Here is a 27,319-nt window from a genome sequence, read left to right on the forward strand (position 1 = left end):
TCTCAAAGTCATAGCTTTTTCACAGAGGTGAAAGTGTACCTGTGTCCCAGGGTTGCTGCCCCCCTTCTGGAACATTCCGCTTTCCTTCTCTGCGGATATCAGGAGAAACTGGGACCTCATCCCAGCTCTGCCACTTACCCCTGTGAGCTAATTGGGTCATTTCTACTTTCTGGTCCTCAGTTTCCTTATCTGTGAGACGGGACTAAAGCAGCCCAATATTCCTCCAGGGGTTTTAGTGAGATCTACAGGGATAAGGATTTGAAGAGGATTTGGAGGCTATCTGAGACTCCAAAGCAGAGTTAAGAAAGCAACATTGGAGAATGAGGCCAGAGGTCAGGGGAGGCCCCAAAGAGGAGAGGCAGAAAACAGAGGAGAAAACCCCCAGGCTGTGGACAGGCCCTGGTTTTCTCATTCTGGCCTTCAGAGAGGGTGCTGATGCTGCCGTCTTCCCTGGGATGGTGGGGGCTTGAGGCAGAGTCTGCATCTCATCCATTTCTGGGCCTGGAACACAGGAGGCACTTGGTGGATGCTTGTTGAATGAATGTCCAAGTGAGTAAGTGAGACTGTGCATTTTCTGAGTGCCTGTGGCAGGTGACAAACACAATCCCGGGGAGCCTAGAGACTTCTGAGAAATAAAGGCCTGGGCTGTGGGCCTTCTAGCCTGGACTCAGGTTTGCTTCTGCCATGCTGAGGCCACATGATGATTTTTATTCCAGCTGTGAGCCTGTGGGTGTCAGAGGCCAGGCCCAGAGGGCAGCAGTGCGCTGGGCAGATTCATCCAGTCCTGCTCCTGGAGGGGGAGGCGGGGGAGCAGTATGGCTAACCAGAATGCCAAGGCCATTGTAAGGCTGCCTTAAGTCGGGCTAACAGGTGAGCGTTTTGATCACGACATCTGCTTCAGCTAGTCAGTCACTCAGGAGCCAGTGCTTAAGAACCTGGGGTTTCCAGGTGACAGTCCAAGGTCAGAAGGAAGAATGTCCTTGTCTGACCCTGATAGGGAGTCTCTGGTGCCTGTGGGGATTCCAGGCAGATGGCCTGTGACTGTGTCCTAGCCCCGGTCACAATGAATACCACCACGTCACCTCCCACAGTCAAACTGAGGGTCCTGGGAGGGCAGGGTATGGTTCAACCATGTCCTCAGTGCCCGAGACTGGAAATGAGTCTGTGCTGAATGAGGAAATAAATGAACCAGCGAATGAATAAATGTACAGAAAGGTATAGAGGAAAAGTTCAGCTGTTCTGGAAAGGGCTACAGCCTGGAAGCCAGGAGACCCCCTTCCTGTGTGACCCTGGGCCAATCACTTCCTTTCCTCCAGTCCTTAATTTTGCTCTCTGTAAAGAAGGGAGCCAGTCTAGACTGGGTCACAAACTGAGGACTTACAGGCCCCTTCAGGTCCTAACTGTGTTTTGTTTGGCCAGCATTGGATTTTAAAAATACAAAACTTGCATGTATTTAGGCAGAGAGCACACTACCCAGATGTCCACAGGAGCAGCTCTCCTTAGTACGTAATGCTTTGCCTGCTTTATGCGTTTATATGACCTACCGGCCCCCAAGGACATCTGAGTTTGCTACCCTGTGCCAGAAGCCTTTGGGGGCACTTTTGGCTTTGACATGCTAGAATTCTTTTAAAGGAAGAAGGGCAATAAATGGAGTAAAACAGAAGAAAAGGAGCAGAGGGAGAGAGGAGGAGAGAGAGAAGATAAAGGAGAAAGTGAAAGAGGAGAAAGACAGTGAAGTGGAGAAAGACATCAGATAGAAAGGAAATTTCTGTTCAAGATTCACCCCAACCTGTCCCTTGGGTCAAAAGAAAACCCATGGCTACCTCTGAAGGAAAGGGCCTTAAGAAAGAAGGAATCTCCGGCCTGGGAGACCCCCATTCCCTGAGCTCCCAGACACTGCCCAGGAGGCCTGACCACAGGCTGGGGCTGGGAATTGACCTGTCTGCACAAGGACTCCACCTCTTTTGTGGGTCAGAAAGCCCCTCAGATTTGACTTACCTTGGGCTCCTCATAGTCACTGGGGTCCAGGCTGTTTCCCGGTCAAACCCAGGAGAAGCCTATGGTTGGGAGGGGCAGAGCCCAAGGTTCTGCAGCCCTGGCCGTGGTGCTGAATTATTAATGTTCATTTCAGTTATCCTTTGGTTCAGCAGAAATATGACAAAGCAATCTCAGATAATGAAATCACCCACATTTTCTGCTGTTCACAGCAGGCTTTCGGGGGCAAATTCTGTGCCCACCTTCACAGTGCTGATTGAGTTACACGTTTATGGGTGGGGGTGTAACTCCCCATGTTATTGATCGGTGTGTAGTACACAGATTTGAGTGACCTGGGGACCTTTCTTTCAGCAGGCCAGCGACTGTTCACCGTCAGCCAGGCAAAGAGGAAGCTTTACAGAGCAAGCAACTGTCATTTCAAAGAGGGTCTCTGGGGGGTGTCAGGAGGCCAGGCAGCCCCGGCTCAGCCTGGAAAGAACTTCACACTTCCCCCTGCTCCTCTCTCTCTGTCCACCTGTCCCTGAGCCCTCACACTTTGAACTGTGTCCTCTTACGGCACCTCAGAACTCACCGAAGACTTGTCTAAGCACTTTCATAGGAGGAGAAGGGACTCGCCTAGGGTTATTTTGCTTTTTTTTCATTTGTTCCTTTCTCTCCCCTCCACTAGCTCTCCATGACCCTTTGATTTAAAAAAATTAAGAATCTAAACAGCCAGGAAATAAAATACTGTCCATTACTCAGAAACTCCAGGAGCCCAAATCAGGCAAAGCAGACATTTGCCAATGGGTGGGACCTGGCACTCAGTCATGTTCTATTTCTTCATGGTGATCAAATCACCTCCTTGGTGACTGAAAACATCAAATTTAGTTGATTGAATTTTAAAATTGGGGATATCACAGAAAATCTAGAGGTATGGTTTCTCCTGAAATATCAAGATCTGGTTACCCCAAGTCTACAGAATAACAATTGTCTGGTGATGAGACTTGAGTGTTAGTATATTTTATTTTTTTCCAATTCTTTGAACATTGGCACTGTGTTCAAAATTATAAGACTGGTTAGCTAGTATACACCAATCCCTGAAGTCAAAAGGAAGGCAGAAGAGGAACTTGGTGGATTTTTTGCCATAAATATAAGTGAAGTTCATATGATACTGTCCCTTAAGGTGCTTGTCTTCAAAGTGTTATTTTTTTTTGAAATATTTATAGTTAGTTAACTATTGTTCACTATCTTCAATTACTCTAATCTAAGACCTTTATAGGAGATAACAGTAACCCTACTTAAAGAATAAAAGTATTTTCCAGGCTGGCAGAGAGATCAATATCACCCTGGGATGGGAATGTATTAGCCAGGGTTCTCCAGAGAAACATACATATATGCATAGATATCTATATCTGTATCTGTCTCTCTATCTATCGAGAGTTATTACAAGGAAGTGGCTCATTCAGTCACGGAAGCTGAGAAGGCCCATGATCTGCCGTCTGCAAGCTGGAGGCCCAGGAAAGCTGGTGGTGTAGTTTCAGTCCAAGTCTGGAGGCCCAAGAACCAGGGGAGCCGTGGTGTAGGTCTCAGCCCAAAGGCAGGAGAAGACCAGAGCTCAAGGAGCCGGGCGGAGGGCGAACTCTTCCTTCCTCAGACTTTTTGTTCTGTTCAGGCCCTCAGCGGGTTGGATGAGGCCACTCACATCAGACAGGGCAATCTGCTTTACTCAGCCCACCGATTCAAATGCTTACCTCATTTGGAAACACTCTCACAGACACACCTAGAATAATGTTTAGCCACATATGTGGGCACTCCATATCCTGGTCAACTTGACACATAAAATTAACCGTCACAGAAAGTAAAGCCAAATTGAGGATAGGTGTGGTGTAGAGCAGACACATCTGCTCAGAAAAGCTGCTGTGGGCCAGTTCAACGGTGCTTTGGCACTACTGGTGACGCTGGGAAATACTTGATAATTGTTAGCTATTGGGTAAAGCTATTGGGCGACTTGGTCATTGTTTGCTATACCATTCCCTTTGAGTTTGGGGATGTTCTCAATTCTCTCTTGCATCCCCTTAACAAATCCTGATGGCTTGTCCTGGGACTCCGTCTTCCTCAGGCGCCCTTGGGCCCCTGGGGCTGGGGACACCTTTGTGGAGCTGGTTTCAGCTCTATCCTGTCTCTGGCTGGGGTCAGAGCTGAGCAATTGGTTTGCATTGAGGTTGGGCTTGTGGGTTACAGTGTCTGCCCCTACATCACGGCGTGTGAAGATAAAAGGACGATAAATACACAAAACATCATGCTTTTAAAACCTCAGGACTGGATCTTTGGCTCGCTGACATTTAGCATCCTAAAAATGGCGCTGGCAAGCAATCAAAAACATACAGTAGAAAAGACAATAACCACAAAAAATTTTGAGATAAATCAGAGCTTTCCTGGAAGAGTCTCTGTGGAGATCATCTTGTCCAGCCTTCTGCCTCCAGGAAGATTGACCCTGGCCCACGCCAGAATGATGGAACCTTCCCTCTTCACTAGGCCTTGGCCCCCTGCCTCCTCCGTGGTGCCCCTGCAGGTCACAGGAGGAGATAACACATCATTCTGACAGCAAAGCCCTGTGGTTTGTCTCTGGGCTGTGAGCCCGAGGTCCCGTCCCTCGGGGCCCCTCAGCTGCCTCTCCCCTCCCTGGCAAATGTCTCTGTATCAGTTGCCCACGATCAGCTTCTCAGAGCATATCTGGCTTTTATTTTCTCCCCATGAACATTATCTATTTGTCCAATTCATCCCAAAATAGCCCAGCCATCCCATAATACCCCATCCTGTGTCACTCAAAACGGGGGCCCGGCAGGAGCTCTGAGCTCTTCTTCCTGTCCTTTCTCTTCTTTAATAAGCACAGCCTGGGCTTCAGTCAATGCCTTTCCTCTAGATTCATGAGTTGGCTGCTTCTGCAGCAGCCCCAGATCCCAGCAGATAAATCTCCACTGGAGCTGTCAGCACAGACAGAGGGGAACGGCTCAGCCAGGTCCTCAGAGAGGTGGCTGTGGAGACATCGGATTTATCAGCCACCCTATCTCCTAGGGCTCACCTCCTTGACCTTCAAGATGCAGCAGGGGCCAGTGTGTGGTTTTTGCCACAAGGGACCTGGAATACCAAAGGCACTGCCTCCAGGATGCCCTTCCACTTGTCCTTGGTGACTAATGGAGAGCCTGGTCAGGGAGGATGGGAGGTGAGGGGCCCTTTCACTCCCCAAAGAAGGAGTGACTGTGCTTCTGGCCTTGCTGAGGACTCGCCTCACTGGAGGGAAACGTGCTGGTTTCCAGCCCTGCTCTCCAGGGTCACTCTGGGTTAATTTTATCTGCTTCCGTGCCCCTGGATGGGCCACACATTTTTCCTCCTTAGCCGTGTCCAAGGCTCTCTTTTCGAGCAGCCCCAGCGCCTGTTCAAGCAAAATTGAGACATGTGCTTATGACAGTGTGTTTCCATGAAGACAGATCGCTTTCTCTCCAAGGTCAAAGCACCCGCTGGCCGGGCTCTTTGGCAAACAATTCGTCAAACAGGGCAGCGGGCAGCAGACAGGCTACTCTCAGGCCCCTGGCTGGTCGACTCGTCAAAACCTTTCAGATGATTATCGAGCCCTGAGAACTTTACTCCTTCCACTGTCTGTCGGCACCTCCCCTGCCGGCCCCCCCACACCGAGGGATGAGTTGGCACAATATCAGAAGTTATGACAGGGACCCAGAAGGCAAAACAAATCCTTCTGCAGAAATTGGGAAATTTCTCAGTCATTTTGCAAGGCAAAAGCCGTGGTCCCTTGTGAGGTTAAAAAAGCAGAGCAGTGACACCGCCACCTGCTGCGCCTGCCCGTTTACTTGTCTGTCCCACAGCTGGAGGCGGGCCGAGTCTTGTTCCCCATGGCACAGGGCTGGCTTTAATTGATTCATTTATTGACCACTTACTATCCTTCTACTAGTAGCTTGGCACTGAGCACAGGATTCCTGTCCTCATGGAGCTTATGGTCTTGTGGATGGTGTGTCACTGTAAAGAGGGGAAAGAAATAAATGGGAAATAACGAATCAGGAGAGTTTTAGAAAGGTTACTCTGGTAGACAGGCTCTAAAATGGTGCCCAATGGTCCCGCCTTCTTGTAGTTATGCCCTTCTGCAATGCTCTCCCTTGAGTGTGGCCCAGGCTCATGACTCACTTCCGAAGAACGGGAGATGGCCAAGGAGATGGGATGCCACTCCAAAGATGAGGAAAAGATCATGACTCTGTTGTGCTTGTCCCCAGTCTCTTTTTCTCTCAGCCCTAACTCTGATGGAAGCCAGCTGCTGTGTGCACATAGCCCACATGGCAGGGACCTGACGTCTGCGGCCAACGGCCATTGAGGACCCGAGGCCCGTCAACAGCCTCACGAGTGAGCCTGGAGGTGGCTCCTCCTTGAGTTGAGCCTTGAGATGACCACAAGTCAACATCTTGATTCCTACCTGTGAGAGACCCTGAGCCAGAGGACCTAGCTATGTACAGCCGGATCCCGGGCCCACAAAAGCTATGAGATAATGAATATTTGTTGTTTTAAGCCACTATGTTTTGGGGGGATATTTTACACAGCAATACTAACAAATAGAGTTTTTGAATAGAGATTTACAGAGGAAGGCCAACTACAGTAGCAAGGCCAGGAAAGGCCTCTCTGAAGACATCCCATTTAAGGTAAGTATTGAAGGGTAAGTAGGAATAGCCATACAAAAAGCTGGAAGAACAGCATTCTAGGCCAAGGGAACGGTATGTGCAAAGACTCCCAGGATGGGAAGGGCTTGGATTATTTAAGAATCACGACTGGAAAGTTGTGCCTGGATGCCATGCTAGCCCCTTTATTTTTACTGCCTTTATTTTCAACTCAACCTTGAAAAGTCGACATTATTATCCCCACCACACTGCAGGGGAAACTGAGGCAGAGAGCGGTTCAATCACCAGTCTAAGGTCACACAACTAGAAAGTTTTTCTGGATTGAGAACCTGTGTGCTCGTCCGTGCCTCTCAACACCACAGGGCTTCATTGACCCATTTATCGGACGCCCTGCTCTGCTGCGCTCCAGGTACACATTGCCCTGTCCTGAAGAAGCTCACAATCTCGGGGGAGAGACAGCCCCCAAGAACTAACATTTCCCCAGGGCTTTACTCCTCTTTTCCTCATACAAACCCTGTGAGGCGGGGGGTGGGGGGGTGGAGGCAGGGATCATTCTTGTACCCGCTTACAGACGGGGAGAGGGAAGCCCAGAGGGATGATGGCCACAGGGCTTGCTGTTAGTAAGGACAAAATGATGTCTCCACCCCAGGCCTCTGACCCCCAATCACAGTTTCTTTCCTCTACCCCGCATGGTCCCCATTTACACAGGAGCCTCTGAGAGAGGTGAGGAGTGCTTCCAAGGTGGAGAGCACTCCCTTTATAGCCCAGCTCTGGCATCAGACTAGATTTTTATGGATCACAGTTGCTCAAATTGTGGCATGTGTGTGTATGACAATTTTTGCAGAAGAGTTGAATATGGAATAGTTATTTATGTTACGTGAATGTCTTTAGCTTGACGGTTTTCACCATTGGCTTTGTTTAAGTAACTAGACTTTCTGGTCCAGTACTCTTAAGAACTCGAAGAATAACCAAACTTTGCAGGACTGCTTATAGCTCTCAAAGCGGGCCACTGACCTCTCTTCACCTTCCTAATTCCCCCGCCCTTCGGTCTCCATTTAAATGTGACTTCCTCAGAAAGGCCCGGCTTGATTCCCCAACTCAGATTAGGGGTCCGGGCTACGCTCTCTCATGCGCCCTTTGTATCTCCTTCTTGGCTCCTACCACAATACGTAAGTGTATGTTAACTCGGTGTTCGTTTATTCAGTGTGTGTCTCCCACACGCGCCTGCGAGCCTCGTGCATGCAGAGCCCGTGTGTTCCGAGTTTGCTGTTGAATCTCAGTCTGGCACAGTGTTTGGGAACCCAGTAAAGTTTGTTAGATTAAAATGATGCCATTAGACTCATCACAAACGCTCTGTGGGGCACATTGCTGAGTGTGGGCACAGGAGGATGGAAGGAATACCTTTAGGGTGGGGGCGACATTGCGCATGAACAACCTGACTATAACAACAACAATTATAATAGCAGCTGATGTTTGTTGAGCGTGTAGTATGGAGTGTTGCAAGGGTTTCGCATGTTAAGTGGTTTCAGGGAATAACTCAGAGATGGTTATTTTGCACACAAATGTTCTCACAGCGAGTGATAAGCTGACCAACTTGTCCGACTTTGTCTAGGACTGTCTATTTTTAAAACTGAAAATCCAGCATCCTGGGGACTCCCTCAGGCTCAGGCAAAACAGGATGGTTGGTCATCCTAGTGAGGGAAAATAGACTGCAGCCAAAAACATAGGATTTGTAAGAAAGAGGGAGAAAGGAGAGAGAAAACCCTGGCGGTGAGTGTGGGAACCTGGAATCTCGTTTGCATTTGGCAGGGGTGTGTCGGGGGCGGAGGCACTAAACGGATTAGTTGCAGCTGGAAAAGAGGCCAGGCTGTGCATCCCGTCCTTGAGCAGGACAGAGAGGGATGTAAAAAACCAGTTTTAACTGTTTATTGTTTCTGCAGAAAACCTGTGCAGCGCACATGGCAGGCCGCTCTGGCTCGTGCCAGCTGGGTCCTTCCATAGCATCTCTACTTCAGTTAAGCCAGCTCTTCACCACTTCCCATATCAGAATTTCTTAGTAGCCTGTGTTAGGTACTACAGTGTAGCATAAGCACCAAGCTTTGGGGACACAGAGCCAGGGAGACCTCAATTCCAAGAACAGAGAGAGGAGCTGACAGCTGGGGAGGAAGAGCCTCTATTCTCCCCATGTTTCGAGTGGAAAGCTTCAACCCTCAGTTGCTTGTCCCAAATAAATGTTGCTTTGGGTCATTGATGCATTCCTGGATGCTCTGGGTGGTTGTTTCTGGAACTTGTGGTTCCTTGGGGAAGTTCTGTTCACACCATGGAACTGGCAGGTGAAGGTTGCATGCTTCTGAATGAAAATTCTAGACACTTGTAACCGTTGGTTGCAGAAACACTCTGTGTTCTCAGGCAGCAGATAGAGAAGTGTGAAAACTAATTTCTCAATGACTTGATAACACACCCTGGGCCCTTAAGGAAGAGGGGTATTCTTAGATGTAACAAAAAAAGATCCCATTCTTGTGTGGCTCTCAGGGGCCCCCAGGAGGTGAGAGAGAATGTTTTGTGCCGAGGGTGGGGTGTGGGTGGGAAGAGGGCGCCGTGTGGGCAGGAAGGCCGGGCTCTCCATTCTCGACTGGGATCATTCCCTCATTTGTTTGTTTGCTCATTAAAATCCGTTCCTTTCTTGGTTCTTTCATTTCTGTCCAGTCATTTGTTTACTCATTAATTCCTTTATTCTTCTGTATTCATGGGTTCACTTCTTCTTCTGTTTGTGCTCACCCCCCTCGCCTGCCCCACACCCTGCCCAGGACACTCCCCCCTGGGTGAACGAGTGAGGGAGGGGGCGTAAAAGCCCTGCCAGGCGAGGCTGAGAGGCAGCATATGTCCCTTGGCTGAGGTTGGCCACTCCTCGGTCAGGCTTGACTTCTTCCTCTGCTCAGTCCTTCTTTCTCCCGCTTCATCCCCAGGGACTGATCCTTCAAAACATTTTGTACCCCAAACTCCACCTCAGCATCAGCTTCTGGAAATCCTAACCTGCAACAGGGAGCTAAACCGCGGCTCAGACAGGGGAATACTTTTCCAAGGTCTCCTAAAGAGAAAGGAGCAGAGCCAGGTCTCCTGACTCTAAGAATCCAGGTCTGTTTGATTCCAAAACATGTGTCCGTGCCATGAGTCCACGCTGTGGTGTGTAACAGGTGTGGCCTTCTCAGGTGGGGAGAATTCGGGGAAGGGAGCGGCCACTGTGCTAGGTGCGGTCAGAGGAGGCTTCCTGGAGGACTTGGAATTTCCCGTGAGTTGAAGAGTCAGAATTGGTCATGAATTTACCCTTCCTTTCACCTCCTGTCCCTTTTAATGAAACGGGGAATGGGTTTCACCTGCCAGCTCTCACCTCTGCCTTGGGAATGGAAAACGTGTATTTTATTCCTCAGTAATATGGGGACACGGGCAGGAGACCTAAACGGCTCAGAGAATTTAATCATTCAATAGGGAGCTTCGCCTAAGAGCGGAGATAAGAACTGACGTGGCGTCTTCTCCACGGGTAAATGTAATTGGCCTGGCTGTTATGCTCTAAGCCCCCACACTCAGGCGGCACAGGGACCTGCTGGCTTTTGGTGACTCTCAAAACCGAGAACCTTTGCTAGGGCTGCGGTAATTTGATTTATCTCAGAAACAAGCCAACATTACAAAGCTGGGTCTGCAATTTCAATATGCAGAGATTACTTTACATGCAGAGCTAATTAAGCAACTGAAACACCCACTAATTGATTCTTACGTGAAAAAGAACACATCAATTTGGAGAAATACACTCTATAAGGTTTTACAATATTTGCAGACTTAATTGCCAAGTGGAAATTCCTGTTCTGGTGGCTAACAAATTTAACCAATTAACCTTTGCCGGGATGGTCTTTGATCCTGGAGTCTGGCAGTACTTGTCCGGAAAGCTTTGGTCTCTGCCTTCTCAAACTCTAAGTCAGAAAAGAAGGCAGTTCTGGGCTGGTTTCTGTACTTAGCACAGGTCTGGTTCATAGCAGGAGCTCACAATAAATGCTGTAAATACACGTCCAAAGAGTCTATAGCAGGTATTTCCTATTTGTCAATATAAGAATTTTGCTGGATGACATTCCCGGAAGGCGTTATTATTATTCCCCACCTCTCATCTTTTAAAAAATTTTATTAGTTTATCCTTTTTATATTTCAAGGAGAATGCTTTTTAAAAAATGCTTTCATATTTTTTAAACTTTTTGTTAAGATTATGAGAGTTTACAACCTTGTGAAATTTCACTTGTGCATTATTGTTAGTCATGTTGTGGGTGCACCACTTCACCCATTGTGCCCTCCCCCCAACCCCCCTTTCCCCTGGTAACTGCCAATCAGTTCTCTTTGTCTATATGTTAACTTCCACCTATGAGTGGAGTCATACAGAGTTCGTCTTTCTCTATCTGGCTAATTTCACTTAACATAATACCCTCAAGGTCCATCCATGTTGTTGTGAATGGGACGATTTTATCCTTTTTTATGACTGAGTAGTGTTCCATTGTATATATATGCCACATCTTCTTTATCCAATCATCTGTTGATGGGCACTTAGGTTGCTTCTATGTCTCAGCTATTGTAAATAATGCTGCAGTGAACATTGGGGTGCGTGGGACTTTTGGAATTGCTGATTTAAGTTCTTTGGATAGATACCCAGTAGTGGGATGGCTGGGTTATATGGTATTTCTAATTTTTTGAGGAAACTCCATACTGTTTTCCATAGTGGCTGCACCAGTTTGCATTCCCACCAGCAGCGTATGAGGGTTGCCTTTTTCTGCACAACCTCTCCAACATTTGTCACTTTTTGCTTTGGTTATTTTTCCACTCTAACAGCTGTAAGGTGATATCTTAGTGTAGTTTTGATTTGCATTTCCCTGATGATTAGTGATGATGAGCATCTTTTCATGTGTCTATTGGCCATCCATGTATCTTCTTTGGAGAAACATCTGTTCATGTCTCCTGCCCATTTTTTGATCAGGTTGTTTGATTTTTTGTTGTTGAGCTGTGTGAGTTCTTTATATATTATGGAGATTAACCCTTTGTCAGATATATAACTTGTAAATATTTTTTCCCAACTGTGGGTTGTTTTTTTGTTTCAATCCTGTTTTCCTTGCCTTGAAGAAGCTCTTTAGTCTGATGAATCCCATTTGTTTATTCTTTTTATTGTTTCCCTCGTCTGAGGAGTTACGGTGTCCAAAAAGATCCTTTTGATACTGATGTCAAAGAGTGTACTGCCTATATTCTCTTCTAGAAGACTTATTGTTTCAGGTCTAATCTTAGGTCTTTGATTCATTTTGAGTTTATTTTTGTGAATGGTGAAAAAGAATGGTCAATTTTCATTCTTTTACATGTGGCTGTCCAGTTTTCCCAGTACCATTTGTTGAAGAGACTTTCTTTTCTCCATTGTATGCCCTCAGCTCCTTTGTCGAAGATTAGCTTTCCATAGCTGTGTAGTTTTATTTCTGGGCTTTCAATTCTGTTCCATTGATCTGTGCACCTGTTTTTGTACCAGTACCATGCTGTTTTGATTATTGTAGCTTTGTAGTATGCTTTGAAGTCAGGGATTGTGATGCCTCTAGCTTTGTTCTTTTTTCTCGGGATTGCTTTAGCAATTTGGGGTCTTTTGTTGCCCCATGTGAATTTTAGGATTCTTTGTTCCATTTCTGTAAAGAACGTCATTGGGATTCTGATTGGGATTGCACTGAATCTGTAGATTGCTTTAGGTAGAATGGACATTTTAACTATGTTTATTCTTCCAATCCACGTGCATGGAATGTCTTTCCATCTCTTTATGTCATGATCCATGTCTTTCAGGAAAGCCTTGTAACTTTCATTGTATAGATGTTTCACTTCCTTGGTTAAATTTACCCCAAGGTATTTTATTCTTTTTGTTGCAATTGTGAATGGGATTGAGTTCTTGAGTCCTTTTTCTGTTAGTTCGTTGTTAGAGTATAGAAATGCTACTGATTTATGTATGTTGATTTTATACTCTGCAACTTTGCTGTAGTTGTTGATTATTTCTAATAGTTTTCCAATGGATTCTTTGGGGTTTTCTGTATATAAGATCATGTCATCTGCAAACAGCGAGAGTTTTACTTGTTCGTTGCCTGTTTGGATTCCTTTTATTTCTTTTTCCTGCTGAATTGCTCTGGCCAAAACCTCCGGTACTGTGTTGAATAAGTGTGGTGAGAGTGGACACCCTGGTCTTGTTCCTGTTCTCAGAGGGATGGCTTTCAGTTTTTGCCCTTTGAGTATGATGTTGGCCATGGGTTTGTCATATATGGCCTTTATTATGTTGAGGTACTTTCCTTCTATGCCCATTTTATTGAGAGTTTTTGTCATAAATGGATGTTGGATCTGGTCAAATGCTTTCTCTGCATCTATTGAGATGATCACATGATTTTTGTTTCTCATTTTGTTAATGTAGTGTATCACGTTGATTGACTTGCGGATGTTGAACCATCCCTGTGTCCCTGGTATAAATCCCACTTGGTCATGGTGTATAATCTTTTTAATGTATTGCTGTATTTGGTTTGCTAAAATTTTGTTGAGGATTTTTGCATCTGTGTTCATCAGTGATACTGGCCTGTAGTTCTCCTTCTTTGTGTTGTCCTTGTCAGGTTTGGGGGTCAGGGTGATGTTGGATTCATAGAATGTGTTAGGGAATGCTCCATCTTCCTCAATTTTCTGGAATAATTTGAGAAGGACAGGTATTAAATCTTCTTTGAATGTTTGGTAGAATTCTCCAGAGAAGCCATCTGGTCCTGGACTGTTATTTTTGGGGAGGTTTTTGATTACTGTTTAAATTTCTTTACTTGTGGTTGGTCTGTTCAGATTCTCTATTTCTTCCTGCTTCAGTTTTGGGGAGGTTGTAAGAGTCTAAGAATTTTTCCCTTTCTTCTAAGTTGTCCAATTTGTTGGCATGTAGTTTTTCATAGTATTCTCTTATGATCTTTTGTATTTTTGTGGTATCTGTTGTGATTTCTCCTCTCTCATTTCTAATTTTATTTATTTGAGTCTTCTCTCTTTTTTTCTTCGTGAGCCTGGCTAAAGGTTTGTCAGTTTTGTTAATTTTTTCGAAGAACCAACTCTTTGTTTCATTGATCCTTTCTACTGTCTTTTTTGTTTCAATTTCATTTATTTCTGCTCTAATTTTTATTATTTCCCTCCTTCTACCGACTTTGGGCTTTGTTTCGTCTTCTTTTTCTAATTCTGTTAGGTGTTGTTTGAAATTGCCTATCTGAGATTTTTCTTGTTTATTGAGGTGAGCCTGTATTGCAATGAATTTCCCTCTTAGAACTGCTTTTGCTGTGTCCCAAATGAGTTGATATGGCATGTTTTCATTATCATTTGTCTCCCGATAATATTTGATTTCTTCAATAATCCATTGTTTGTTCAGTAGCATGTTGTTTAGTCTCCACATTTTAGCCCCTTTCCCAGCTTTATTCTTGCAGTTGATTTCTAGTTTCATAGCATTATGATCAGAAAAGATGCTTGCTATTATTTCAACCCTTTTGAATTTGGTGAGGCTTGCTTTGTTTCCCAAGACATGGTCTATCCTTGAGAATGTTCAATGCGCACTTGAGAAGAATGTGTAACGTGCTGTTTTTGGATGGAGTGTTCTATATATATATATCTATTAAGTCCATCTGGTCTAATTTTTCATTTAATTGTATAATTTCCTTGTTGACTTTCTGGATGATCTATCCATTGGTGTTAATGAGGTGTTGAGGTGGAGTGTCCCTTTTATCATTATAAAGTCCCCCTCTTTGTCTCTCTTTATCTGTTTTGCTTTGAAGTCTACTTTGTCTGATATAAGTATGGCGACACCTGCTTTCTTATGTTCATTATTAGCTTGGAGTATCGTCTTCCATCCCTTCACTCTGAGTCTGTGTTTGTCTTTGGGGATGAGGTGTGTTTCTTTGAGGCAGCATATTGTTGGGTCTTGTTCTTTAATCCATCCTGACACTCTGTGTCTTTTGATTGGAGAGTTCAATCCACTTACATTTAGAGTGATTATTGAAATGTGGGGGCCTAATGCTGCCATTTTATCACTTGTTTTCTGGTTCTCTTGCATTTCCTTTTTTTCTTGTCTTTTGGACTACCAATTCAGGTAGGTAGATTTCTATATTGGCTTTCTTCTTATTTGTAATTTGTGTCTTTATTCTTGTTATTTGTTTAGTGGTTACCATGTGGTTTGTATAAAACATCTCATAGATGAGATAGTCCATTTTCTGATGGCCTCTTATTTCCTTAGATTAAGCCATTCCATCCCTGTCCTCTTCCCCTTCTAGGTTGTTATTGTCAGATTTCTTTTTTCTTCCTTCTTGTGTTGTGAGTTTGTGGTTAAAATGACAAGATTATATTTATTCTTGGTGTTTCTCTTCCTTTTATCTTTAATGTTATACTTAGCCTTTGCTAACCTGTTCTGATGGAGAGCTGCAATTTTCTGATTTTGTCTTTCTACTTATCTCCTTTGCTCTGGGTTTTGTAACGCCTTTCCTTTCTTTGATTTTTCAGGTATGAGGGTCTTCCTGAGCGTTCCTTGGGGAGGTCTTGTGGCGATTAACTCCCTTAACTTTTGTTGTCTGGGACAGTTTTTATTTCTCCACCATATTTGAAGGATATTTTCACTGGATAGAGTATTCTTGGCTGCACGTTTTTGTCCTTCAGAGTTTTGAATATAACATTCCACTCTCTTCTAGCCTGTAAGGTATCTGCTGAGAAATCTGCTGACATCATTATGGGGCTTCCTTTGTAGGTTATTTTCTTCTGCCTTGCTGCCCTTATTTTCTCTTTGTCATTGACTTTTGCAAGCTTCACTACTATATGCTGTGGGGTTGGTCTTTTTATATTGACAAAGTTTGGATATCTATTAGCTTCTGTCACATGGAGTTCCATCTCTCTCCCCAGGTTTGGAAAGTTATCAGCCATTATTTCTTTGAACAGGCCTTCTACCCCCTTCTCCTTCTCTTCTGCCCCTGGGATACCTATAATCCTTATGTTGCATTTCCTAATTGAGTTGGATATTTCTTGGAGAGTTTCTTCATTTCTTTTTATTCGTAGTTCTCTCTCCTATCTGCAGCATTCTATATTCCTATCCTCCAAATTGCTAATTCTGTCTTCCATATCATTGACCCTACTGTTCAAAGAGTCCAGATTTTTCTTAATCTCCTCCATTGTGTTCTTCACCTCCAATATTTCTGATTGGTTCTTCTTTATAGTATCAAGCTCTTTTGTGAGATAGCTCCTGAACTTGTTGAGTTGTCTATTTGTATTCTCTTTTAGCTCTTTGAGTTTTTTAATGATGGCTATTTTGAATTCATTGTCATTTAGGTTATAGATTTCAGTGTCTTTGGGATTGTTTTCTGGGTACTTTCCTTCTCAGTCATTTTCCTTCTGTTCTGGAGATTTAATATATTTTTTCATACTGCTTGATGGTGTCAATTTGTGCCTCCACATAGAGATAGAGTTTAGTTACTGCTTCCACTTGCTTCTACTGGAGTGGCGGGGGGAGGGGCGCAGCTCTGTAATCTGCACCAACCAGTATCCCTGTCAGCTGTTGCTGACCAGACCTGGGCCCCTCCTTGTGGTTACAGTGGGCCTGTGGGGTCTCTCGTCAGCTGTGGGGACAATTGCAAGGGGGCCTCAGGTTGTTGGTGCCTCCTGTTACAGACCACCTAGACGTGCTCCCTCCTTAGGATCTGCAGCCGTGTTATGGGCTTTCTCAGCAGCCGGGAGCAGGTTCACCTAGACTCACAGCTCTGTGACTGTCAGGGTCTGCAAGACCTCACTTGTCCACTATGGGCCACAGCAGAGCTATGGGTATCTACTGCAGTCTGTGGTTAGCTCACCCAGCTGTGCTACTTCTGCCCCAGGGCCTTCCAGCCTTGTGTTTGCTGGGTGGGGCCTCTCCACTAACTCTGCACAGAGGCTTTCACTGTGGCTGCTGTGGGACTGTGGATTTCCCCTGGACCAAGGAGCGGATCACTGGGGCTCCAAATTGCTACCGCCCAGTCACACAGTCTCTCTGGGTCTCCCTTGCCCCTCTGGGCCACAGCAGGAGTTTGTGAATCAGAGACGGCTGGCGGACTGCTGTGCTGCCCAAGATTCTCCTGCCCTGGGGCCTCCCAGCATTCTGAATGCTGAGCAGGGCCTCTCTGCTAATGGCGAGTAGGGCTTCCAGGCAGAGGCTGTAGTCACCTGTTTCCACCATTGCTCCTCTGATGCATGCACATGCCCGCCCTTAGTGCCATGGCAATGCTATGAGCATGTCCCCTGGTAGAAAGTCGCTTGCAAGTACTAGGCTTTCCAGGGGTCAGAGAGTTTTCACCTATCTTCACCTCCTCCCAGGGGGAAGTCTGTCCACCTTCCAATGAATAGCAGCACGGGTCTCTCAGGCATCCTGAGATGCTGTGTGGATATCCTTTGTTGACCGATAAATGTCCAATTAGTTGTAGTTCGAAGGAGGAGAGACAAAGAAAACTGCTCACTCCGCCACGTTGCTGATGTCACTCCCCCTCATCTTTTTAGAGCTACATGGCATTCACAGAAGTACAGGACAGTCCGGGCATAGAGCTGGGAGGAAGTGGAGCTGGGCCTTGAATGCAGGTCTTCTGACCCCAAATTCAATGCTTTTTCTCCATTTTAGGCTCTTTCCTTTGTCCGAGGAACCAAGGCTGACCATCAAGGTAGAAGGAATAGTCATCCCTGGGCATGATGTAATGGGTTCACAAGGCCTCCAGCTTCAAAATGTGACCCCCACTGGTCTGCCACAGTGCTGGACTCCCACCTCAGAGAGTGATTGCTCTGAGTTATGAGGGGCTGGATCTCCATGAGTCCTGTGGTACAATGCAAAGATCTCTTAAAGGAGCACCATCAGCCTGTCCCAGTCATCCTTACCCTAGCACAGTGTGCCCAGACTGACACAGATCCTCCTTTTAGAGGACGTCACAGACTACAGGACCCAAGGCTATGAGACGTGGGACAGACGAGTTTTGACAGTTCAGACAGATAGCATACTAGTCTGTTTCTGTGTCCCAGGAAGGAACATTCCTGATGGAGTAGGGGTCCTGCATTCCTAGGGTCAGCACAAGGGCTCTGGTAGGCCAGATTTAGAAGCAAAAAGGATGAAAGTTTTGGGCAAAAGGACATAGGAAGGGGTACTGCTCCTTATTAAGGTGTGGCCTTGGGAAAGCTGTGCAGGGCCTCTGAGGCCTCTGTTTCCTCATCTGCAAAACGGGCATCACGGGCCACCCTTCTAGGCACGCACGAGCCTTAAGTGAGCCAATACCCAGAGAGCTCTTAGCATGGCGCCAGATGCTTGGGGACTGACCAGCACCTGGTAGCTCTTACTGCAACTGTTCTGGGCAGCTTATTCTCCCAATGCTGGGCGGACATGTGGGAGGCCTGCGTTCCAGTCCCAAGTAATTGGCAAACTCACTGTGGGTCCTTCGTCAATACCCTCCTTCTTCAGGCCTCAAGTTTTCCCTTTATAAGATGAGGTAGTAGGACTGGATGATTTGTAAGGGCCTCTATACCCAATTTATTGATTTGATCGATACTTATGTCCCGAGAGCCTACCATATGCCAGGAACAGGGCCAGGCGCTGAGGACTTTGCTTGAACGACAAGACCTCTGCTCTAAGGGAGCTGCCGTTCCAGTGAAGGAAGCAGACGATAAACAGGTGAGTGAGATACTTTCAGGCGGTGATCAGTTCTGTAAGGAAAAGCAAGAGGATCTGCATTCATCAAGCCTTTCCTTTTTCCTCCTCAGGCTACGGGAGCCAACTCAGACAAGTTTAAGGCCGCACCCCACCCCCAAAAAAGGGAGGGGCAGATACTTATTGGCAGGATTAGAGATTCTCGCAAAGTTCAAGGAAGAGCTGAACACCCAAACCTCAGGAAATACAAGAACCGGGCAAGCTCTGGGACCTCACAGCTGGCTTCCACGGAGTCTCTTTTCTCGAAGGATCCTAACAGCTTACCCCCAACATCTCTGTTTCTTTGATATACTCTGTACTTTAGCTTCCATCTTCTTTTTTCCTGTGAATTCTGTTTCCCATTCCATGTAGTAGATGACATGGTCAAAGGTCACATGCTACGGCCCTCCAGAGAGACTCTGTGACTCTCTCAGTCACAATCCTAAATTCCAGGGCAAGGATTCTGATTGGTTTGCTCAGGCCTGGTGTCTTCTGTGGACCAATCAGCTGTGGGTGGAGCAGAGTGTATGCCATTGTGCAAATGTGGCTGCTGTAACCATGTGGCGAGAAGACAGGAGGAGCGGTTCCCAGAGAGTCGGGGGTGGGCGCTGCCAATCCAACACACAGGTTAACCAGGCTGGGTAAAGGGAGAGGTTCTTGCATCTTATTTGCTTTGGGGTTTGAAGTCATTTCCCAAATAAAAGGTAGCGATGAAGCATGTTGGAAGGATGTTCTGGATGTGGAATCTGAAGACCCGAGTTCTGGTCCCAAGTCTACCTGACTCATGACCTTAAACAAGTTATTTACCCTCTTGAACCTCAGTTTCCTCAATGGGAAAGTGGGGTAATAATAGTAGAGTTCTATGAGGTTCAGATAAAAGCAAGGATAAGAAGCCTTGAAAATTCTGCAGGAACGTAGAGTCCGTGGGGCTCTCAGAGAAGGGAGGATGCTAGAGAGATGAGGGGGAGGGAACTCACCCGAGGGCTCGGCGGGAATTCTTCCCCAAAATGGAGGCCAGATCTGCCCAGGCTCCAGGAGCTTGGGACCTGGCATGGGGCTGCTCAGGATACACTGGGGACACTTTTTCAGGGGGAAGCCTTGAAGTATCTTCTCTAAAGTTTCCTCTGGAGAACCCAGAGGCCTTGGCCCCCAGCCCATGCAAGCCCACGCTAAAGGTAAGCCTCAAATATCACGTCAACGTGGCAGCTTCTAATGAGCATTCCCGTTCCCTGGTTTGCTTTATTTTATCTGGGGCTTCAAAACTAATCACTTCACCCAGGGTTCTAAGAACAACTGGAACCAAGAGAAAACAACTCCCCAAACTCATCAGTAGTTTGGACAAAAGAAGTTCTTTCGCCCCCATGGTAAAGCAGCACTGGGATGTGTGGTGAGGTTGTCCATTTCCTTCCCCACCTGCTCCGCTTTGGGGATCTTCGTCTGCTTCACTATCAGGACATATGCACTCGAGTTTGCAACCAGTATAGGTCAGTCCTGACATGCAGGCTGTGGCAGGTTTATAATTCTGCCAACACAGGCTGGCAGATAGACCCGTCTCCCGCCACAGAGCAGGACATAAATTTTCCCGAGTAAATAAATGGAGCCGAGCTGTTTGGGGCAATCATCTGCACAGGGCCCTACAGCCCTCAGGGAGGGGGCTGCTCCCCTCCCCACCTGCCCAGCCCAGCTCTTCACAGTGGAATTCTGATTTCCTCTCTGCTTGGGACTTGGGGGTCCTAATAAGTCATGCTGGACTCCTTTCCTTGACCCCAAGTCCTACTGATTCTGCTCCAGGGTATCTCTCCCCTACACTCCATCAGTATTGCCATCACCCTGTCTGGGCCACCAGTGTCTTTTGTCTACGTGACTGCATCACTTTCCTAAATGGTTTCGTTGCCTTTAATTTTTCTCCCAGATTTGATCATGTCACTTTCTTGCTTTAAGCCCTTTGGGCAAACCAAAGCACACCTATTAGAATGGCTGACATAGAAAATACATTCAAGAGCTGATGATGCTGTGGAGCAACTGGAACTCCCATACCTTGCTGGTGAGAATGCCAAATCATAAACTGTTCTGGAAAACCGTTTGGAAATTTCTTGAAAAGTTAAACGTACACTTAACATATGATACAGCAATTCCACTCCTGGATATATTCCCTAGAGAAATGAAAATTTACGTTCATACAAAGACCTACGCACAAATGTTTATAGGAGCTCTGTTCATAATCGTTCCAAACAAGAAACAACGCAAATGACCTTCAACAGGTGGATAGATGAACATCCATGTGATGGAATACTAGTCAGCAATGATGAAAAGGATCAGCGAGTGATGCAGGCAACTACTTGGATGAATCTCAAAGGTATTGTGTTGAGTGAAAGAAGCCAGTGTCCAAGATTACATACGATATGATTCCATTTATTTGCCGAAAGACAAAAATAAAGTGACGAAGAACAGATCAGTGAATGCCAGGGCTAAGACGTAGGAGGAGGATGCGACTATGAGGAGAGATCTTTGAGGCTATGGAACTGTTCGTGGTGATGGTTACATGAATCTATACATGTGTTAAAATTCACAGAAATGTACAGCAAAAAAAGTCAATTTTACCTTATGATATTTCAAATTAAAAGCCCCTTTGGGCAGAAATTCAAATTATTCAGAATGACTTTAGAGCAGCTCCGGTCCGGCTCCTGCTTTCCTCGCCAGTTCTGTCTTTCCCTTCTCCTCCTGATCTTTACGCACTAGAAATGTCAAAATGCTTACAGCATTCCAGACACACTGCAGTCTCGCCTCCAGGTTGAGCCTTCCACCTTACTTGTGTAATGAACATCCATTCCTTCTCCAAAACTTTGCTTGAGCTAGCCTCCTTTGTGTGAGCTTTCTTGCTGACCTTTTCCCACCACTAGATTTAAGAACTCTCCTATAGTTTGTAAGTTCTTTTACTATTGTGCGTTACACTTCATTATAATGGCCTATTGTCAGCTTCGCTGTGCAGGGCACAACTTTCCACTTTTTGTCTCTAGAGTCTTTTTTGACTATGGGGGAACCAGCTTGGCCAATGCAGAGCCCAGAAATGGGTGGTTACCATCTGGGGGCAACCTTCAACCACCGGTAGCAGAAGACACCCTGCAGGTGGACATTTCCAGGAGGCAGTCTGGATGCTTCTCTGAGATCCCAGTGGACTCCAGCCTCGTCCTTGGCAGCAATTGTGACAACACACCATTGTAATGGCTCTTCCTCCTTCCTGGTGCCACTCTGCCTGCTCCCTCACTCCTGCTTCCTGGGATCACCTCTCAAATTAACCATCTGTACTCACATCCTTGTCTTGGGCTCTACTTTCCAGGCAAGTCAATCAAACACACTTTATTTTCCATTACATTTTCTTTTCTATTGTGGGAGTGGAGTGCAGGGGTGGGGGTGGTCTGGAGTGATTTGCAAGAGGAAATTTTCCAGCAGGGCTCTGTTCTTAGAGTCAGGAGCCCTGGCTCTGCTCCTTTCTCTTTAGGAGACCTTGGAAAAGTCTTGCCCTGTCTGAGCCGCGGTTTAGCTCCCTGTTGCAGGTTAGGATTTCTAGGTGGAATTTGGGGTACAAAATGTTTTGAAGGATCAGTCCCTGGGGATGAAGCGGGAGAAAGAAGGACTGAGCAGAGGAAGAAGTCAAGCCTGACCGAGGAGTGGCCAACCTCAGCCGAGGGACACATGCTGCCTCTCAGCCTCGCCTGGCAGGGCTTTTACGCCCCCTCCCTCACTCATTCACCCAGGGGGGAGTGTCCTGGGCAGGATGTGACTCTGGGTGAGGTGGCTCTCTGCAGCTGAGGCCGACCCTGAAGGAGGCACAGGTTGCGCCGTTGTTGGCCACATTTCCTGAACTTGGGCAGCAAGGCCTCCCTTGCAGGGCCGTCTGGGCGGCACATCTCCATACCGACTGCAGGGCCCAAGTGAAAATGCCTTTACGTTCTAGGCAGGCAGTGCCAAGGAGCCAGGTGGGCTGAGTATGATGCAGTGTGGAATAGTGGGTGCTGTGGTCAGCTAGGGTGCAGCTACTACTCAACTCCAATGGACTTGTGCCAAGCAGGCAGGTTGTTACCCAAACTCAAGAGACACAGGACATTTGGAGTTTTATATAAAATTTCAGGTTCTTAAACCACTATGTAGTTAGCCAAATGTAAACACATCTGAATGCTTCTGGGTTGTGACCTCTGATCTAGAGGACTAGCGTTCATCCTGGGTGGTCCTGTGGCTGGAGAAAACTTGAGGTTTTCCTGGGTAGGTCCAGAGCCATCTCACAGAGCTGGGGAGCTCTTGTGGGGAAAAGACTGAGCAGGGCCTGGAAGGGGCATAAGTTTTCCTGCCTCGGCCATTCACCACCTCCAGACATTTCACACTCAATACCTGTGATTGAAGTCGGGATGTTGGGTGCTTGCTTTGGAAGTGAGCTAGTCTCGGAAGGGGAAGGCAGTCCCTATTGGGCTCTCAGATGTTTGGTTTCAAAGGCTCTGGGATCAGTGGCCTGTGCAAGATGAGGCCACATCTGCTCCTGTGCACCTTAATTACACCTTCCCTGGGGCTGGTGGAGCTGGGATTGCATGTGTTTGAGGCAGCATCTCAGGTCCTGTCTACTCACCCTTGCTAATGTGGCAGGCCAGGTTTTTAATTCCATGGGGTCAGGGTGCTGGAGTATGATTTCCTGGTGAGCACTGCCAGGCAGATCTCTGCTTGTGGGGCGGGAGCAGCGGGGATGGGGGGACCGAGGGAGAAATGCAAGGCAGGTCTCCACAAAGCCCAGCACTGCCCTCTGGGTGGGGCTGCAGCAGCCACAGGGGACACTCAGGGTTGAGTGAGTCTTGGGGCCTATTGGCCAGGGGCTCAGGCTACTGAAAACGTCCCCTGCCCCTGCTTCTTCCACTCTTGGAAAAGACTTATGGATTCCTTGGCCAGGGCCCTTGAGAGAGTCAGGAGAAGCCTCCCCCCTTCACTCCTGTACCGGGCAGGCAGGTGTGAAGCAACCCTAGGCATTTTCCACAGGTCAGCTCGGGAAATGGCTGTGGTTTCTGGGAAACAATTGGATTCAGCCGCCACAGTGACTCCTGGGGTTGGGGGTTCACAAAGAGGAACACAGGCGTTGTCAAATCCTCTGGACTCCTGAGTTTGAAGACTGCTGGGAAGAGAGGAATATTTCTTAGGAATCCATTTTGCGGAGTACCTTGTGCCAGCAGGATGGAAGGGACCACAGCGTTATGTGCTGTAACAGTTCTCTGTTACTGCATGACAAACTACTCTAAAACTTAGTGGCTTAGAACTAAAGGCATTTGGGGCCGGCCCCATGGCTGAGCGGTTAAATTCGCGAACTCCGCTTCAGTGGCCCAGGGTTTCACTGGTTAGGATCCTGGGGGCAGACATGGCACCACTCATCAGGCCATGCTGAGGGGGCGTCCCACACAGCACAACCAGAGGCTCTCACAAGTAGAATCTACAACGATGTACTGGGGAGGCTTTGGGAAGAAGAAGAATAAAAAAAAAAGATGATTGACGACAGTTGTTAGCTCTGGTGCCAATCTTTAAAAAAAACACACAACAAAACTAGAGTCATTTATTTGCTTGTGATTCTGTAGGTCACCAACCTGAAATGTGTCTCCCCTGTGGCTGCAGTCAGCAAGAAGCTTGGCCGGGGCTGGGTGGTTCAAAGGTGACCTCATCATGTATCTGGTGATTGAGCCACACTTTCCCAGCAAGTTATTCTGGAATTTTTAACACGGTGACTATGTTCCAAAAGTAGTAAGAAAGAAGACAATCTCCAATGCACAAGCGTGTGTCTGGGTCATTCTTGCTAATGTCCCATTGGCCGAGGCAAGTCACGTGGCCAAGCCTCGATTCAGTGTGTGAGGGGCCAACACAGGCTGAGAATGCAGAGGGACAGTTTCACTGGGGCCATTGCTATAATATTTACCACAACGTGTTGAGAAAGAAGGTGGGTGCAATCCCTACTTCATTCATTCATTCATTTTCGACAAATTTTACTGAGCGTTAACCAGATAGCAGGCACTCACGGGCACAGTAGATATCACAGTGAACCAGACAAACATCCCTGCTCTCATGGATTTTACAATCTAGTTGAGGGCACCAGACAATAAACAAAATACGTTTAGATGGTGATAAGGACTATGGACACAAATAAGGCAGAGGAGGATAGGGAGTCCAGGGCTCCCGGGCTCTGGGAGTTGTGAACAGACGGCAGAAGAGCATGAAGCTGGCAGAAGGGAGAGAACCCTGTGATGCCCTGGTAAATGTTGGGCCAAACAATGGGGTGCCTGACCTGGAAAAGGGGTCAAGGGTGGTTCTGCTGACAGGGCCAAAGGGAGATGTTGCAGCTCCTTTGAAGGAGCTCCTCAGTCATCCAGAGGCCAGGATGAAGCTGAACCGGCCTCTGTGAGCTCTCATGTGGATTCCACAGCTTCAGCTAGAACTGACAGGAACAACCCCTCCCCAGCACCCGGACATCAGCAGACCTGTGAGGGAGAAAACACCTACTATTATCCTTTTTCCTCTTCCCCCAACTGGAAGAACCAGAAGAGGAAAGATGAGGACGAATCTTAGATCCGAACCTTGCTCTCCTTTCTCCTCTCTAAGCATCTTGAGGCTGGCTGGGGAAGTGAAGAAGAGCAGCTTGAATCAAGTTTGAGACTGAAGGGAAAGAAATGACAAGAGTGAGCCTCCATTACTGGAGTGCTGTTGTTTGAGTAACTGGAAGTGGCTGCAAAGTTACGGAAGTGGACCAAGGTATTGTTGGTGGCTCTCTGAAAGTAGAATGTGCAGGGCCCAGCGTCCATATGCTCTGCCTTCCCACCTGTTATCAGAGAAGAGTCCTCTGGGCTTCTGTGCGAAGCCAAGCACTCCAGTTGTGCACTAGATCCCATCCCTTCTTGCCCCTTCAGGGACATCACTCCGGAAATCCTCCCCCTCATCTCCTACTGCATCAAGATTTTCCTGTCTACTGGATCATTCCTTAAAACATGCATACAATGTTACTATTTCTCCCCACTTAAAATGATATCATGACCCCATTTACTGTGTCGGCTACAACTGCTTTTCTCTTCTCCTTCCTGCAGCACAACCCTGTGTATGGTTGTCTATGTTTGCTGTCTCCAGTTCTTTTCCTCTCTTTTTCTCTTAAACCAAACCCAATCTGACTTTTGCTTCCCCCAAACTCCACCTAAATTGCCATTGGCAGGATCCACAATGACTTCCATGTTGCCAAATCCAACGGTTAATTCTGGGCCTTCACCTTGGTTGAACTGTCGGCAACATTGATCACGGTAATCACCACTCCTCTTTGGTACACTTTTTTCCTGTGGCTCCCAGGACACCACATTCTGTTGGTTTCCCTCCTTCACTCTGTTCACTCCTTCTCAGTTCTGTTTTCTGATTTATCCTCTCACCAGCTCTGAATGTTGGATGCCCCAGGGCTCGGTTCTTGGTCCTCTTTTCTCTTCTGTTTTCCCTTGGTTCACCCAGTTTTATGGCTTCAAATACCATCGATATGCCATTGACTTCCCAATTTGTATCTCCAGCCTGGACCTCTCTCTTAAATGTAAGACAAGTATACCCAGCTGCCTACTTGACATTCCCATTAGGATGCCAATTCAGACAAGAGAAACTTGGTTATGCTTTGCTAACAATGACCTTGAATCTCAGCGGCATATCACAAAAAGGTTTGTTTCTCACTCATGCTACACATCCCCCATGTTCTGCACTATGTCATCATCACTCCAGGACTCAGGCTGATGGAACAGCTCCCGTCTGGAACATTGCTGATCACAGCGCAAGGAAAAATAGAAAACATGGCAAACCATAAACTGGTTCTTAAAACCTTGGCTCACATTTCATTGGCCCAATCAAGTTCTACGGTTAATCCTGACATCAACGAAGTGGGGAGATACAGCAAACATTTGTGACCAATAGCACAGTCTATCCGATATGTCCAAAGACATCTTCACCCATCTTGTCCCAAACTGAACTCCTTCCCCCGCAAACCTGCTCCTCTCAGTCTTCTCCATCTCAGTTGATGTCAACACAATACTTCTAGTTGCTCAGACCAAAAATCTTCTAACCATCTTTGTCTCCTCTGTGCCATGCCCCATATTCAGTCCTTCAGGCTGCATCTTCACAATATATCGAGAATCTGGCCACTTGGCGCTAATTCCTCTACAACCACTCTACCCGCCCACCAACATCTCACTACTGGATTATTTCGATGGTCTGTTAATAACAGGCCTCCTGGTTTTATCCCAGACCCTCCTCCCACCCAACAGTTTATTCTGAACACAGCAGCCAGAGTGATTCTTTTAAAGTAGAAGCCAGATAATTTCTTGCCTCTGCTTGAAAGTTTTCAATGATTCCCAATTTCCCACAAAGTAAAACCCCAATTCTCCCAATAGCCCACAAGGTCCTTAAAGCCCGGCCCTCATCGCTTTTCTCACCTTTTTTCATACTGTTCTCATTCGCAGCATCACCCACACTGGCCTCCTTGCGGTTCCTTCACCAAGGGCCTTTGCAATGTCTGTTCCCCTGCTGGGAACCCTCCTCCCACGTGTCACATGGCTCCCTCTCTCTTCCTTCCCATCTTGCCTTCTCAGTGAGGTCTAACTTGACCATCCATTTGAAGTTTCAATCCTCTCTTTCAGAATCTCCCAATCCCATACCACTTCTTACTTTCTCATTTAGTATAATTTCCTTATTGATTGTGTTTATTATTTATTTGTTTGGGCCATTCAAATGTAAGCTCCAGGAAAGCAGAACTGTTTGGGTTTGTTTTACCCACTGTTGTATGTCAAGTGTTTAGAACGGTGCCTGTCATGTGGTAGCTGTTTGATATTTACCTGTGGAATGAATGAATGAATGAATGAATGGCAATACAGTGTGATGAGGTTTTGGTAGGACA

At 46.7% G+C, this 27,319-nt stretch overlaps 2 long non-coding RNA genes across 2 annotated transcripts; one reads left to right on the forward strand and one right to left on the reverse strand.

Moving 5' to 3' along the window:
* Positions 1-5,871: 5,871 nt before the first annotated feature.
* On the reverse strand, positions 5,872-18,805 carry LOC139082157 (uncharacterized). Its single transcript, XR_011537883.1, has 3 exons — positions 18,673-18,805; positions 18,270-18,404; positions 5,872-6,006 (listed from the first exon to the last, which is right to left on the reverse strand). It is a non-coding gene; the product is annotated as an uncharacterized lncRNA (long non-coding RNA).
* Positions 18,257-19,107, forward strand: LOC139082158 (uncharacterized). The gene is made up of 2 exons (XR_011537884.1): positions 18,257-18,372; positions 18,462-19,107. It is a non-coding gene; the product is annotated as an uncharacterized lncRNA (long non-coding RNA).
* Positions 19,108-27,319: the final 8,212 nt, after the last annotated feature.

This window comes from Equus przewalskii, chromosome 3 (assembly GCF_037783145.1).
Source record: "Equus przewalskii isolate Varuska chromosome 3, EquPr2, whole genome shotgun sequence".
Taxonomy (NCBI): Eukaryota; Metazoa; Chordata; class Mammalia; order Perissodactyla; family Equidae; genus Equus; species Equus przewalskii.